At 40.1% G+C, this 17756-nt stretch overlaps 1 pseudogene; it reads left to right on the top strand.

Moving 5' to 3' along the window:
- The first annotated feature begins 7424 nt into the window (after nucleotides 1-7424).
- LOC113925400 lies at nucleotides 7425-13859 on the top strand (annotated as a pseudogene).
- The last annotated feature ends 3897 nt before the right edge of the window (nucleotides 13860-17756 follow it).

Genomic DNA, 17756 nt, shown 5'->3' on the forward strand with positions numbered 1-17756 from the left:
TACATCATACTTAAAGGGTATATCCAACAAGAAAATCTAACAATTTTAAATATCTATGCCCCTAACATGGGAGCAGCCAATTATATAAGCCAGTTAATAAAAAAAGCAAAGAAACACATCAACAATAATACAATAATAGTGGGGGACTTTAACACCCCCTTCAGTGAAATGGACAGATCATCTAAGCAAAAGGTCAACAAGGAAATAAAGGCTTTAAATGATACACTGGACCAGATTGACTTCACAGATATATTCAGAACATTCCATCCCAAAGCAACAGAATACCTATTCTTCTCTAGTGCCCATCAAACATTCTCCAGAATAGATCAAATCCTGGGTCACAAATCAGGTCTCAACCAGTACCAAAAGATTAGGATCATTCCCTGCATATTTTTGGACCACAGTGCTTTAAAACTAGAACTCAATCACAAGAGGAATGTTGTAAAGAACTCAAATACATGGAGGCTAAAGAGCATCCTACTAAAGAATGAATGGGTCAACCAGGAAATTAAAAAATAATTAAAAAAATTCATGGAAACCAATGAAAATGAAAACACAGCTCTTCCAAATCTTTGGGATGCAGGAAAGGTGGTCCTAAGAGGAAAGTATTTAGCAATACAAGCCTTTCTCAAGAAACAAGAAAGCCCTTAAATACACAACCTAACCCTCCACCTAAAGGAGCTGGAGAAAGAAGAGCAAAGAAAGCCTAAACCCAGCAGGAGAAGAGAAATAGTAAAGATCAGAGCAGAAATCAATGAAACAGAAACCAAAAGAACAGTAGAACAGATCAACGAAACTAGAAGCTGGTTCTTTGAAAGAATAAGATTGATAAACCCCTGGCCAGACTTATCAAAAAGAAAAGAGAAATGACCCAAATAAATAAAATCATGAATGAAAGAGGAGAGATCACAACCAACACCAAAGAAATACAAAGAATTATAAGAACATATTATGAGCAAGTATACACCAACAAATTAGACAATGTGGAAGAAATGGATGCATTCCTAGAGAAGTATAAACTACCATAACTGAACCAGGAAGAAATAGAAAACCTGAACAGACCCATAACTAGTGGGGAAATTGAAGCAGTCATCAACAATCTCCCAAAAAACAAGAGCGCAGGGCCAGATGGCTTCCCAGGGGAATTCTACCAACCATTTAAAGAAGAATTAATACCTATTCTTCTGAAACTGTTCCAAAAAATAGAAATGGAAGGAAAACTTCCAAACTCTTTCTATGAGGCCAGGATTACCTTGATCCCAAAACCAGACAAAGACCCCATCAAAAAGGAGAATTACAGTGCAATATCCCTGATGAACATGGATGCAAAAATTCTCACCAAAATACTAGCCAATAGGATCCAGCAGTACATTAAAAGAATTATTCACCACGACCAAGTGGGATTTATTCCTGGGCTGCAAGATTGGTTCAACATCTGCAAATCAATCAGTGTGGTACAATACATTAATAAAAGGAAGAACAAGAACCATATGACCTCTCAGTAGATGCAGAAAAAGCATTTGACAAAGTACAGCATCCTTTCTTGATTAAAATTCTTCAGTATATGGATGAGGGTACATGCCTCAATATCATAAAAGCCATCTATGAAAAACCCACAGTGAATATCATTCTCAATGGGGAAAAACTGGGAGCTCTTCTCCTAAGGTCAGGAACACGGAAGGGGTGTCCACTATCACCACTGCTATTCAACGTAGTACTACAAGTCCTAGCCACAGCAATCAGACAACTAAAAGAAGTAAAAGGCATCTAAATCGGCAAAGAAGTGAAACTCTCACCTTTTGAAGATGATATGATACTTTACTTGGAAAACCCAAAAGACTCCACTCCAAAACTGCTAGAACTCATATAGGAATTCAGTAAAGTGGCAGGATATAAAATCAATGCACAGAAATCATTTGCATTTCTGTACACCAACAAGACAGAAGAAAAAGAAATTGAGTCTATCCCATTTATAATTGCACCAAAACCATAAGATACCTAGGAATAAATCTAACCAAAGAGGTAAAGAATCTGTACTCAGAAAACTATAGAATACTCATGACAGAAATTGAGGAAGACACATGCTTCCATGTTCATGCTCATGGATTAGAAGAACAAATATTGTGAAAATGTGCTACCTAGAGCAATCTACACATTTAATGCAATACCTATCAAAATGCCATCAATGTTTTTCAAAGAAATTGAACAAATAATTCTAAAATTTGTATGGAACCAGAAAGTCCCCAGATAGCCAGAGAAATGTTGAAAAGGAAAAGCAAAGCTGGTGGCATCACAATTCCGGACTTCAAGCTCTATTACAAAGCTGTCATCGTCAAGACAGTATGGTGCTGGCACAAAAACAGATACATAGATCAATGGAACAGAACAGGGAGCCCAGAAGTGGACTTTCAACTCAATGGTCAACTAATCTTTGACAAAGCAGGGAAGAGATAGTCTTTTCAACAAATGGTGTTGGGAAAACTGGACAGCCACATGCAGAAGAATGAAACTGGACCGTTTACTTACAGCACACACAAAAATAGCGTCAAAATGGATGAAAGACCTAAATGTAAGACAGGAGTCCATCAAAATCCTAGAGGAGAACACAGGCAGCAACCTCTTCAACCTCAGCCGCAGCAACTTCTTCTTAGAAACATTGGCAAAGGTAAGGGAAGCAAGGGCAAAAATGAACTATTGGGACTTTAATCAAGATAAAAAGCTTTTGCACAGCCAAGGAAACAGTCAACAAAACCAAAAGACAACTGACAGAATGAGAGAAGTTATTTGCAAACAACATATCAGATAAAGGGCTAGTATCCAAAATCTATAAAGAACTAATCAAACTCAACACCCAAAGAACAAATAATCCAATCAAGAAATGGACAGAAGACATGAACAGACATTTCTGCAAAGAAGACATCCAAATGGTCAAGAGACACGTGAAAAAGTGCTCAACAGCACTTGGCATCAGGGAAATCCAAATCAAAACCTCAATGAGATACCACCTCACACTAGTCAGAATGGCTAAAATTAACAAGTCAGGAAATGACAGATGTTGATGAGGATGCGGAGAAAGGGGAACCCTCCCACACTGTTGGTGGGAATGCAAGCTCGTGCAGCCACTCTGGAAAACAGTATGGAGGTTCCTCAAAAAGTTGAAAATAGAGCTATCCTATGATCCAGCAATTGCACTACTGGGTATTTACCCCAAAGATACAAATGTAGTGATCCAAAGGGGAACATACACCCCAATGTATATAGCAGCAGTGTCCACAATAGCCAAACTATGGAAAGAGCCAAGATGTCCATCAACAGATGAATGGATAAAGAAGAGGTGGGATATATATATATATATATATATATATATATATATATATATATATACAATGGAATATTATGCAGCCATCAAAAATGAAATCTTGCCATTTGCAACAATGTGGATGGAACTAGTGGGTATTATGCCAAGTGAAATAAGTCAATCAGAGAAAGACAATTATCATATGATTTCACTGATATGAGGAATTCGAGAAACAAGACAGAGGATCATAGGGGAAAGAGGGAAAAATGAAACATGATGAAACCAGAGAGGGAAACAAACAATAGGAGACTCTTAATCTCGGGAAACAAACTGTGGGTTGCTGGAGTGGAGGGGACTGGGAGGGATAGGGTGGCTGGGTGATGGACACTGGGGAGCATATGTGCTATGGTAAGTGCTATGAATTCTGTAAGACTGATGAATCACAGACCTGTACCTCTGAAACAAATAATACATTATATGTTAATTAAAAAAAAAGATGGGGAAAAAAAAATAGTACAGCAAAACCCAGCGAGTAAACCTAACGAAAGGTGTGCTGCTCAAGCACTACATGTAAAACAGAAAACCTCACTGAGCGATGCAAAAGGCCTCAGTAATGGGGAGATAGAAATTTTGCATGGGTTGTAAGACTCATTATTAAGTCATTATTGTCATTTCTGCCCAGAATAATTATTTCCTTATAGGGTTAAAAAAATATAGTTGAGTCAAATTTTTTGATCCACTATGAAAATCCCTTTCCTTTAATTCGTGCATTTAGACAATTGACATTCAAGGTGATTATTTATATAGTTGTATTAAGAGCTGACATTCATTTAATTTTTATTTGAACTTACATATATATATATTTGCTATTATTATTTTGAACAAACTGAATCTGTTAGATCAATTAAGAATAAGAAATATGAACATTTTTATTTTATTTTCATGTTTTCCTTCTTCAACACTTTTCCTTTATGTAAATCTGGGTTTATGACCTATATTATTTTCCCTCTTTTTAAAGAACTTCTTTTAACATTGTTTGTAAGGCAGGTCAACTGGTAACAAATTCTCTCAACTTTTGTTTGTCTGAGAAAGTCTTTATTTCTCCCTCATTTTTAAAGAATAATAATAATTACAGCTCAAGTTTTTCTACCCTGGCACTGGTTCCCACAGTTATTTCACTGGCAAATCTCTGTTTCATGAAGCCATGATTCCTGTCTGTCTCTCCAATCTTGGGGGCAGTAGTTTGCTCTGTGTCCTCCCGTTTCTTAATGATCAAGAAGAGTTGTTGGTTTTTGAGTTCTTCAGCTTCTTATTTGTTAGTATGGAGTGGTGATTTCCAAGCTCCTTATATTTGGAACCAAAAACCAGACATCCTTTTATTCCTTCTCAAAGCATCATTTTCTTATTAATGTGAAGAAACTTTTTTTTTTTTAATGTGAGTTGAACTTATCTACTCTGCTCTATGTGGAGTGTATAACCACTCAGCAGGGAGACATAGATGTCAGGAGCTTAGAACAATGAGGTCAGTGCAGTTCACTTGCTCTCAGACTGAGATTCTATGCTGCTGTGACCCTTTGAAGGCTCAGGAGCCTTTTCTCCTATAGTTTTGCTCAGATGTTCAGCATGAGTTAATGAGAAGAAAGGCACAGAGAACATGAAGGGTCTTTTGATTTCTTTCATCTGTACAGGGATTTGTCAACTTGGATCCTTCCCAAAGGTTATAGATAATTCTAGGTGATCATTTTCTGTGTTAAAGGTTCAAGTCTATTTGTCCTGGGAATCTACCTCATTCATGGCATCTCTCTCTTATTTTGCCTGAATATTTGTAAAGAAGTTTTAACATCAGGAAGTCCTGAACACTTGAGGAGACATCAAGCTGTCAGAGTCACAAGAAGCTCTAGAAAGCTTATCTGGAGTCACTTGATGAAGGTGATGTTGAGAGAATTACATGAGGGTAGTTGGACTGGAAAATTGCTTAACCCTCTGACATTATCTTTATGCCTTTCAAAAGAGTTGGTGAACTCACCTAGCATTTGTTCAGCTGATTTGTCCTGTCCAAAAATCACCATCTCCTCCACTTAGAGACAAAAGACATCCCCCTCTATAGCTTTTTCTGACAATTTCCTGTCAGACATTTGCAAAGTTAGTCAGACACTCAGACAGGAGCCTTTGACAGAACAAGGGTGACATTTCAAAGAAAGAACGATGATAGGTTGCCTAACAGCACACTCCAGAAATAAGCACCTTTGAAAGGTACAGTGGAAATTTCTGAGCATCAGCCTGGTATTTCATCGTGTAGCGCTATCCATTGAGTCCTTTCATGTAGCTCAACATGAGTTAAATTATGTAGAAGTTGCAAATGCCAAATCACAGAAAGGTGAATTTAAAATTCCTATTTTACAGCTCTGAATTAGTGTGGACACTTCCCATCAAGAAGGACATTTGTTTCACTTGAGTCCTTGGCACAAATACTGCTCTTTTATGAACAAATTGCAGCTGGAAAAATGATATTCCCCACAGGTAGAAGGAAGGTATTGCTTTTACATTCTCAATAACTAAATGAATATGTATTTTTGATAGCTGTTTTAGAAATGCCTTCCTTGCAGAGTGTTAGAAACTACAGTTACCACTATTTGAAAGTAGGCCTTAAGTACTGAGAAATAGCTTGCCCTTTCCATAATACAGAATTGAGCAGGAAAGTAAGATGCTGTTAGTGGCTAGATTGCCAGCTTCACAGGTATGCAATAGTGTGATTGGATTCAATGAGGGCAAAGACAACTCTTTGGGCTGTTTTCTTCACACTAGAATAGAGTATAATTCTCATAGGTGGACCCACATGATGTGGCATATCCATTCTGAAGGGTGTTGGTTGCAGGAGCATTGTAATACCTACTTCTTGCCTGACTTGAATGCACACACACACAGTGAACAGATCTTACCTTGTTCATTTCCTCTCAATGAAGGTTTAGAAGTTTTGGGTTTAATCCCAGGTGGAATCAAATATGTAATCTTTAGAAATTTTTCGACTTTCCTGGGATTCAGTTCTTTAACCAGCATTTCACTCTTTTACTACGATATCTGCCCTTCCCAGAGATAAGGTTAAAGGTCTGATAATTGCCCATAAACCCTACAAGGTCAGGTCCCACCTTGTTCTTACTACATATATCTCCACCTATACTCTTCCTTACTTCTTCTCTTCCAAACACATATGTCTTCTTGCTGTTTCAAACATGCCTTGTACATTCTCCCTACTAGGATTTGTTCTCACTCTTCCTGGCAGGCTCGTGTCCCAACCATTCATTCTCCAATGGCTCCTGCCCTTCACCTTACTTAAAATCACAGGTCTCTCTTTCCCTAGCACTCTCCCTCTGTATTCCTTGCTTACACATCTGACATACTATATTTTGCACATTTTTCTTATTTACCTACACACACACACACACACACACACACACACACAAATACAAAAAAAATTCACAAAGATTTTTGTTTCATTATTCACTATTGTATCTGTTGACACACGGCAGATGTTCCATAAATATTTTTAATGAATATATAGTAAACATTTTTATGGGTTTTAGAGATTTCTTACTTAATTCTTACTCTACCAGGAAAAGATCATTTTAATCCCCGTTTTATGGATCATGAAAATGAGACTTAAAAGCATTCAGGTATGTAGGGCCTAAGGCCCCACAGTTGACATGTGATCAGCTAGGACATACCCTTGAGCCCCTTTTGATTTCAGATCCATTTTCTTTTTGTTATACTATCCTGCCTCTCTCTACCTCAAGAGGCTGCTGTGCAAATTTAGTTTAAAATTATTTGAAGTCTTTAAAAACTGCAATGTCCCATTTTCAAGAAAAGCATACTAACCTTATATTTGTATCTGTTTTTTGATGAGAACACAAGCCAGTGCTTTTTTTTAGAATCCACTTTTTCCTCCACATTGGTTTTTGACAAGCATAAGCTCAAATATATTCCCCATGTCCACTGACTGATTTGGAAGAGCAAGCCCAAAGTGCTACGGAATAAGAGAAGGGAGAAGACCATGGTGGATGGGAAGAGAAGATGAGGAGCCATATGATAATAAAAGTGCTGTCTTCCTTTTTTTTTTTTTCCTTCAAAAATGTCAGTTACCATCCTCAGTAGCTGCCATCATCTTAGTTCATCAGTCTCTGGGTTTGTTGCTTATCTCTGCTTGAGTCTCAGTGAGGGTAAGCATACACCATGGTCCCCAACATTACCTGTGGGAGGAGCCAGGTCCCCCTCAATATGCCCTTTAGCCTCAGTGCCTGAATTGGCTGCTTAGGTCAGCTTGTGCCCTCCTCACAATTCCATCTCATGTCAGCACCAGCTGTAATTCTGAGGGAATGCCTGCTACTTCTTGAATGGAAAATACAGAAATGTTCAACAATCATTCAGTCTGTGGAGTATTCACTAATTATCTATGGGATAAGGGTGAGGGCCAGACACCATACCAGTCACCTGGAGCTGCAAGTAAAATAGTACACCTTACCATTCAGGAGCAGAATATATTTGGACAATGATTTACCTTCTCACGTGAGAAGTGTTTTAATAGAGGGCAACTATGGTGGACAATGCTCTTCCAGCTTCTGGGTATGAGCAGTCTCTGTTTCTAGCCCATGCCAACCTTGGACAAAGAACTTGTCACCTCTTCTTTGGTTTTTCCCCAAGGAAATTCACTCAAACATCTGAGTAAGAAATGTTGACTTTATCGGGGATTTCACAGAGGAAGTGGATGAAGGGTCTCCATTAGATAGCATTCAGCAGACCATGTGAAGACCCACTGTAGTCAATATTGTTTCAAGAGTCTCTTTGGCCCTACCACTCCTGATGGGGTGGGAGTGGGGGTTCTCTCTCCTATAGACCCAAGACCCAAGCCTGGCTGACTCAAGTTTAGATGCTCAATAATACTTATGGAAATTATTATTTTTTTAATTTTTAATGGGTAAATTATTATATTCTATTGTGGTAAATACACATAACATATAACTTACTATCATAACCACTTTGAGGTGTACCATTCAGTGGAGCTAAGTACATTCATACTGTTGTGCAGCCATCACCACCATCCATCTCCAGAACTCTTTTCATTTTGCAAAACTGAACTCTGCACCTATTAAGAAATGACTCTCAGTAATTCCTCCTACCCTCAGCTTCTAGCAACCACTACTCTATTTTCTTTCTTAGTTCTTTTTTAATCTTCCATTTTCCTCCACACTCCAGCCACAGGTAACCACTACTCTACTCTGTGTTGCTATGAATTCAGCTTTGTTTAATTCCATGTATATAAATGAGATGCAATATTTGTCTTTCTGTGTCTGGTTTATTTCACTTTGTATAATGTCCTCCAGGTTTACCTATGTTGTCACAAATGTTGGGATTTTATTCATCTATCAGTGGATACTTAGGTTGTTTCCATATATTGGCTATTGTGAATAATGTTACAATAAACATGGGAGTGAAGATATCTCTTTGAGGTAGTGATTTCCTTTCCTTTGGGTATTTATCCAGAAGTAGGGTTGTTGAATCATATGGTAGTTCTATTTTTAACTTTTTTGAACCTACATACTGTTTTCTATACTGTTTGATACAATTTACAATTGAGTGAGTAAATTAATGAATGAAAAAATGATTAAAATATGAAAATAATGGTTTAAGCAAATCAATTTTTCTAGATTTCTGTAACTATGACTCAAAAAAGACATCAAAAGCTATAAGTAAAGCATTTTTAAATGATTGAAGGAATCCTATACTGACTTATTGAAAATTAAAAAACTAAGAATACTTTTGTAAAAAATCAATAAATAATTAACAGAGTTGGGGCACCTTAATCAGCTTTTGTAAATTTGGATTTTCTTCTATTGCGTTTATTCAAGTTAAATTAATATGCATATGATTCATGGTCTCACATCTCTCTCTTTTTATTTTTTATTTTTTTAGTTTGGAAGTTCAGGTTTACAAAGCAAGACCATATTTCCCTGTAAACATCCAGGAAGTGAAAGCTGCCAATATCTAACAAATATTCATGGGGAAAAGAGCCAAAATGTCACATGGGTGAGAAATAACTTTCAATGTCCTATCAAAGGAGCTCTTCAAGTTATGTATTGATCCCAACACAAGGAAAATATGCCTAGAAATTTAATTTGACATTTACAATCAATAGCATTCAGATGTCACTGGAGCAGAAGGTAGAAAAAAGATGACTTTAAAATTACAGTCATGAATTTATAATTACAATAATGAATAAAAGTAAAGTTATTAAATTAGCATTTCCAGAGTCTAGAGAAAAATCGGTGTGCCACAGCATATTGCTGAAGAAATGGAGAGGGAGGATCGTGGTTTTTCACTTCAGTAACTCATCTATGCCTTCCTTCTGTCCCATCATTTGGGTCTTCATGCTTCACTTTTTGAGGTGTGCCTACAAACTACTGCACACTAAGCTAGTGCAAAGATTGGGCCATTAAAGAACTTTCTATAAGCATGAAACTTTTTCTCTATTCACTATCTCATCATTGTCCAAAATTCCTAGAGAAAAAGAGCTTTGTGTTCTGGTGGAGGAATGCTTTGCACTTAGTAGGTGCTTCAATAAATATATATTGAATCAGCCAGGAGTCATTGGCATCAGTAGTGTTTACATAAAAAGGTAATCCATATAGTCACAGGACACACAAACTGGAAATAACAAATAGAATTACGTTCTTAAAACAGAAAGACTGTGATTGCACAATTTATATTGTAATCATAATTCCTTTGTGGCTTCTTCCTCAACTTGGTGAGTTCTTCCTTTTCTCCCTGGCACTTTCTCTTCTATTTCTACACATTCCCTTGATAACTTATCCAGTCTCAGAGTGCTAAGTGCCTTCCCTTTGCTAATGTGCAAAGTTACATCTCTGGCCATGAACTCTGGCTTTAATTGTAACTATTTCTTTCCTCCTGGCTATCCAATGCACATATTTTGATGTTTAATAGGCATCTCACACTTGACATGCCTCAAATCAAAGTTTGTGATTTCCCCTCCTCCAAGGACGCTCCTCTCCCATTCTTTATCTCCACAAATGGGAACTTCATCCTTAGGACAGAACCATCTTTTGACTCCTCTATTTTATCCCAACTCATATGCAATCTACCGTGCATCCTTATCATCAAAATATATACATTTGAATCTAGCCAATTCTTACCAGTTCCTCCCTAGTCACCTGCCTGAAACTCTCATCTTTCACTTGGATTTTTGCAATGGCTCTCTGACTGGTCTTCCTGCTTAAGAGCTGACCCTCACCTGTAGTCTGTTAACACAGTAAGCAGAGTTGTCCTTTCAGACCACACCCTCCTTACTCTGACCTCTGTGGTGTCCCCCATCTCACTCAGAGTAAAAGCCAGCTTTGTACAGTAGCTCCCCTGCTGCTTCACTCATCTCACCTCCTTCAACTCTCCTCCCTTTCATTCCATTTTGGCCATCCTAATCTTCTTGATATTTCTTTCTTTTTTTTTATTTTTTTTAAGATTTTTATTTATTTATTTGAGACAGAATGAGAGAGAGAGAGAGAGAGCACATGAGAGAGGGGAGGGTCAAGGGAGAAGCGGACTCCCTGTCGAGCAGGGAGCCCGATGCAGGACTCGATCCACGGACTCCAGGATCATGACCTGAGCCGAAGGCAGTCGCCCAACTATCTGAGCCACCCAGGCGACCCCTTCTTGATATTTCTTGAACATGCCAAGCATAGTCTTATCTTGAGATGTTTGACTGTGCTGTTTCCTCTGCCAGTGCTGCTGTCCCTGTAGATAATGATTTGGCTTCATTGTTCAGTTCCTTCAGCTTTTTGCTCACATATCACTCAATCAGGAACACCTGGCCTGACAGCCATATGTGAAATGGCAGTAGCCCTCTCCCTACACCCACCCCTGCTGCCTCTGCATTCCCATCCTCATTCTTTGCTGTTACTCCATAGTTTTGATCACCCTCTGGTCTACTCCTCATTGGCCTGTTTTATTTACTACTAATATCTTCCCACTGGAAATAAGTCCCACGAGGAAGGAAACATTCCTGCTGCTTGTTTTTGTAGCTGTATTCTCAATGTGTCAGACAATGTTTCAATAAACATTTTGGGTGAATTAAATGGATTATAGTTATCATTCATTCCAAAGCAAAGCTGTATTTGCCGTTTGGAGGAGTCCAGATCTCTGGATTACTCAGCAATGTCTTACACATGATTTCGATACTACAGGACAGTTATGCACTGGGTTTCGCCTTTGGGTTTGCATTTGCTAATAAGGTATGAAAGAATCAAACATTGTTTTGTAGTTTTTCTAGGACATGCTATTAAAGGATTATTGAGTGAGATAAGATGTGTTTGTATATGGATAATTTGGCTCCTTAAATTCTCAGAGGTCTCTTTTAGCCAAAGTGGTTAATTTTGGTAAAACAACACTAGATCTTAGATATTCTAGGAAATATATCCTCATCTAAAAAATGTTTTTCAGGTTTCAACAGCTGCGCCTCTCTTCCTCTGCCCCACCCTGAACCCGGATCCGGCACGGAGGAGGCCAACTGAATCCTCATCCATTCCCTGCACCAGGCTGGCACAGCAGTTCCTCCAGATGTGCAGACTCTGCAAGCCTTCACCACTGAGTTGGTTGTAGAAGCTGTGGTCCACTGCCTGCGTGTGCTCAACCTGCCATGGGCTCTGGCCTCAGGCCCCTGCTACCTCTGGCCATGTCCAGCGGCTTCCGCCTGGCCATGAGCCTGGCTCAGGCCTGCATAGACCTGGGCTATTCATTGGAGCTTGGCTATCAGAACTTCCTCTACCCCAGTGAGCCTGATCTCTGGGACCTGCTTCTCTTGGCTGAGCGTCTCTCCTCTGATGCCTCTGAGGATGCAGATCAGCTTGCAGGTGATTTAGCTATCCTTCTCCAGGCCATCAGGAGCCAAATCCGGGACCAGCTGGCCCTGCTCTGGGTGCCACCCCTCCTTTGCACTCCCAAGCTACAGCACCTCCAGGGCTCAGCCTCCCAGAAACCTTTCCACATCACCAGGCTTGTCATGCCTGAGTTGAGTTCCAGAGGGGAGCCCCGGGAGTTCCAGGCGAGTCCTCTGCTGCTACCAGGCCAGGTGCCCTAGCCTGCTAGGAGGGTGGCCTCACTCTTCGAATGCCATACCATCCAGCTCTGCCAGCACACAGGCCAGGACTGCCCTGGGGATGAGGACTGGGTCCACCCGGCACCCTGCCATCCCACCCAGGAGGATACACGGGTTCAGCAGCAACGGCTGCAGAAGAACCTGGCTGAGCATCTACGCCAGACCTAGGGCTGAATAGGGGCTCCCCAACAAGCCAGAGATCTGGGAGAGCTGCTGCAGGCCTGGGGTGCTGGGGCCAGGACTGGTGCTTCCAAGGCCTTCCGCTTCACACACTCAGAGACCTTCACCTTCCATCTGGAGCCTGCGGTTCAGGCAGCCCAAGTGTCTGATGTGCTGGCCACCTCCCGGCGGCCGGAACAGGACACAAAGGCAGCTCGGGAGGTGGAGTCTCTTCAGGAGCAGCTGGAGGGAGTGAACTGCAACACTGAAGAGATTGAAGTCAACATCAAGACCCTGAGAATCAGCCTTGTGCAGGTGGAGACCGAGCGTTTGTAGAGCGAGCTCAGTGAGCAGGGCCTGTGCTTGAAGAGCCGTGCAGGGGAGCTGCTGTCTGGCGGGGCTGCCAACCTGGCCAAGCTGCAGCTCATGGTAGAGAGTAGTGCCCAGCGGGTCTTCCACTTGGCGGGTCAGTGGGAAAAGCACCGGGTCCCTCTCCTGACTGAGTACCTCCACCTCTGAAAGCTCCAGGATTTCAGAAAGCTGGAGTCTTCACGATGGCTGGCAGAGATCCAGGAACTGCACCAGAGCTGCCAAAGAGGCCCAAAGGAAGGAGGAGGTCTATAAACAGCTGGTGTCAGAACTGGAGACCCTGCCTAGAGACGTGTCCTGGCTGGCCTATACCCAGTGCATCCTGGAGATTGTGGGCAACATCCAGAAGCAGAAGGAAGAAATCATTAAGATCTTGTCGAACACAAAGGAGCTTTAGAAGGAAATCAACTCTCTGTTTGGGAAGCTGGACCGGACATATGCTGTGACCGATGAGCTCGTGTTCAAGGATGCCAAGAAGGATGATGCTGTTCGGAAGGCATACAGGTAGGTATCTAGCTGCCTTGCATGAAAACTGCAGCCAGTTCATCCAGACCATGGAGGATACAGGCACAATCATGTGGGAAGTTAGAGACCTTGAGGAGCAGATCAAGACGGAGATGGGGAAGAAGACCCTCAGCAACTTGGAGAAGATCTGTGAGGACTCCTGAGCCCTTTGCCAGGAGAACACTGGCCTCCTTGGGCAGGTCCCAGAGGCCTGAGGAGCCCCCAGCACTGCTCTGCTCCTGGCCTTGGGCAGGGAGTTGGGATGTTGGGGGCAATGGCCAAACGCTTGTCCTAGCCTTTAACTCTGTTGGCTGCACAGCTCCTCCTATAACCTTGGCCCCAAACCCCTGCCCACCTGACCCCAACCCTTATCTGGGGTCATCGTCTAGAGCATTGGAGCTTGGCTGCAGTTTATTGGAGAGGGCACTGGGGTTAAGACCTTAGATCCCAAATAAATGAAGGGCTCTGTCTGTAGTCAAAAGAATGTTTTTCAGGGGCACCTGGGTGGCTCAGTCACTTAAACATCCAACTCTTGATCTCAGTTCATGTCTTGCTCTCAGGGTTGTGAGTTCACGCCCCAGGTTGAGCTCCACACTGGGAATGGAACCCACATAAAAGAAAATGTTTTTCAGTCAGGTCTGCTGACATTGTTGGGAAAGTACCAGTAATAACTAGTAGCTATGCTTGGTATCTGCTTCCAGGAAAGCAGTCAGAGTAACAATCTGTGATGTCCTCTTGAGCTCAGCACTATACCCAGCACCATGCCAACACTGTTACTGACAGATAGGTTTAGATGAGGCGACATCTGTCCCTTCTGGTCATATGCCACTTTGATTCTGCTCCATCCAAGCTGCTAAAGGGATCATGGACAATATTCTATCAGGTCTTCTTCAGTGATGAATGAAAACACATAGAGACACATATATGAGGGACACACCTGTTCGCATGTATAGAATGAATTTTGGGACAGATTTCAACACTTCAATCCCACTAAGAATAAGTTATTTCAACATAGAAGTATTTTTTAGTTCCAGAACAAAGGAGTATTCTTTGGCAAGGAAAGTATACAATGGGAGTCAGATTATTTTGAAAGAACACTACATTAGAATTATAGACTCTTGTCCCTTACTTGGATGGCTTTATAGTTGGATTTCTTTTCCTATGTTTGTGTCAGTCAAAACCTTCCTTAGCACTCTGTTCCAGCTCTAATGGACCAGGAAGATCTAGACATGTTCTGTACCCTCTTTACTGACATCACTGAAATTTTTTGTGTGCATCTAAATACAATTCAAATCCTGTCTTTTTCATAAAGTTTTCTCTATTACCCTTAAATTAACATTAATCTTTTGCTCCTTTGAACTTTCATAACTACACACACACACAAACACATACACACATATTTCATACCTTTAAACTCATATCTGAATTTGCAAGACTGTGGACATTAGGGACTACTCATTCTTTCAATTTCCCACTCTGTAGGTAAGTCAATTCCCTGGTGTCTTTAAACAATGACTATCCGTCTCTGATTTAATCCCTTCTATCACAGCCTGCTCTTTTGGTGTGGATTTGGCTCACCACTGACAACAGCTTGGACCAGGCAAAATTTTCCTTATCCAGTATTTGAGCTATATGAAGCAGGCTTTTGTTTGGGATGATTTGTTAAAAGAAAAAAAAAAAATCCTGGCCTAACAATAAGACAGTGATGGCCCACAAAAGGATTTTTTTCATTGAAACTTGAGGGAGAATATGTACTATAATTACCAGAAGCTCCAGGGAAAAACTCAATAGTAGAGATGGTGTTTCAAGCGATTTTTTTTTTAACCATTTTTTCTTTTTCAGGATTTGGAACAGCTTAACTGCCATAAACAGGTTTTCTGGAGAAGTTTCTTAGGAAATAGCTATTGGGGCTTAAGTCCCAAATGCTATCTTTTATGTGGATGCCCTTGTTCTGTGTTCCCGTTGACCTGGGACACATGTTCTTCTAACATATATTGTACTTTGTTGTAATTGCTGTTCAACGTGTATCTTCGATGCCAGACTGTGAATCTGGAGAGACCTAGTAATCAGGGTTGTCTTGTCAATCACTCAATTCCCAGGGCCAGCAATTACTTGCAGAATGGATAAATGGCTGGCTGTGTGTGGTAACAGTGTGAAGTGGGTTAGCCAATACTTTGGGAATTGGTGTGTGTGGATGGGTTTGTTTTTTTTTTAATGGTTGATCACATGCCCCAGAGTAAAATTTTATCAGAATTAGTCTCACTTCTTCTCTACAAGGTGGACATTGAAAATAGTACAATTTAAAAACTTGTTTTATGCCATCCATAGATGTATTACACTGGACAAAATAGTTTATCTGAAATGCTATCCAGAACTAAAATTGTAAAGAATGGAGGCTTAAAAATAGGATGCAGTGAGCATTGTACCAGGGGGAAATTACATAAACAATTAGACATTAATTACTTTCTTCTTAATACTCTCCTAAAAAATAAATAAGAGATACCAAAAAAATATATGTATAATACTGATGTAAGTCATGTGCTTGGAAAGCTCAACAGTGCAACAAAATAATGTAGTAAATCATTGATTGATAGATTGAATTGCTTGGAATAACAGCAAATAGGTAGGTGCTGATGAAATAAACACCTGGAATTATTGCGTGCTGTGGTATGAATTGATTAAACAAATATTGGTTGAATACTCATTAGGATAGCCATAATAACAAATGATTTACATCCATTAATTGATTTGATTTTCTCAGACATCTGATTAAGTATTTTTATTTTTCATTTTACAAATGGAGAAATTAAAGGTCAATTTTGTTGAGTACTCTTTTAGAGATTACATAACCAATAATTGGCAGAGCTGAGTTTCAATTAAGTTATAATTTTTCAAAAATCTAAGTGGTTTTAATCATATCATGATTGAAATAGAAGAAAGAAGAGAGAAGAGCCAAAACTTGTACAAAGACCAAAAGGAAGGGCATGTCTGAGGAACAAAGATAATTTGGGGTAGCAAATAATGATAGGAGAGGGTGGCAGTGGTTATTGAGGAAGGCAAAGGAAGTTTGGAGACATATCTGAAAGTCTCCATGTGAGATGCATTGGTTTATAAGCAGGGAAGGGATGCTCTTTGAATTGTTCTGTAGATGACTTTGGCTGCAATGTGGTTATCATGAGACCAGTGAGGAAGTGAAAGAAGCTGAAACGTTGGGCAGTGCTGGATAAGCCCATCAAAATCACATCCAGATGAAGGCAGAGAGACTACATCAGTGACTTAAGGGATTCCTCTAGAAGAATCATAGATCTTGATAAACTATGTGTGATTTTAAGGTCTTTCTCAATTTAAAAATTATGACTTTGAGGAAGAGAGGATATTAAGGGGAATTGAATAATTCTGGATACAAATCAGTTTGAACAATAAGTGTTGTTCAAACCATAATTTATATCCTAACAGACACGTCTTGGCAAGGAAAAGAATGCTTTAAGAATCACCCGACCTGAGGGGCACCTGGGTGGTTCAGTCGGCTAAGTGGCCAGCTCTTGGTTTCAGCTCAGGTCATAATCTCAGGGTCCTGGGATCCAGCCCCACAATGGGCTCCACACTCAGTGGGGAGCCTGCTTCCGGATTCTCTTTTCCTCTTCCCCTCCCCCTGCTCATGTGCTCTCTCTCTCTCAAATAATCTTAAAAAAAAAAAAAAAAAGAATCACCTGATCTGAGGTGCCTGGGTGGCTCCAGCTCTTGGTTTCATGATCTCAGGGTCTTGAGATCAAGCCCTGCATCAGGCTCTGAGCTGAGCATGGAGCCTGCTTGGGATTCTCTCTCTCCCACTGCTCCTCCCCTCTGCTTACTTATTCTCATTATCTTTCTCTCTCTCTAAAAAAAAAAAAAAAGAAAAGAAAAAAAAGAATCACCTGAACAATAAAAGAACAAAGTCTTGTTACACAGAGTATACAGGACAAATTAAAATTTTCCTTCCTCCTTTCCTACTCCCACCACAGAGATAAACAAGATTGATGATTGATGACTTATGTTTTTCATCTTCTAATTCCTTTTCTATGCAATTCTGTGCATATATATATTTATATATATAAATATATATAAACATATAAATATACTTTTAATGATTGCAAAGCATCCCATAGGAAATATATATTATAACTTAGTTAACCTTTTCTTTTTCTTTTTGATGAATAATTAGGTTATTTCCATTGTCTTGCTGTTACAAATAATGCTGCAATTAATATCATTGTGCCCTCATCTTTGTAT

Source organism: Zalophus californianus, chromosome 2 (genome assembly GCF_009762305.2).
Source record: "Zalophus californianus isolate mZalCal1 chromosome 2, mZalCal1.pri.v2, whole genome shotgun sequence".
NCBI lineage: Eukaryota > Metazoa > Chordata > Mammalia > Carnivora > Otariidae > Zalophus > Zalophus californianus.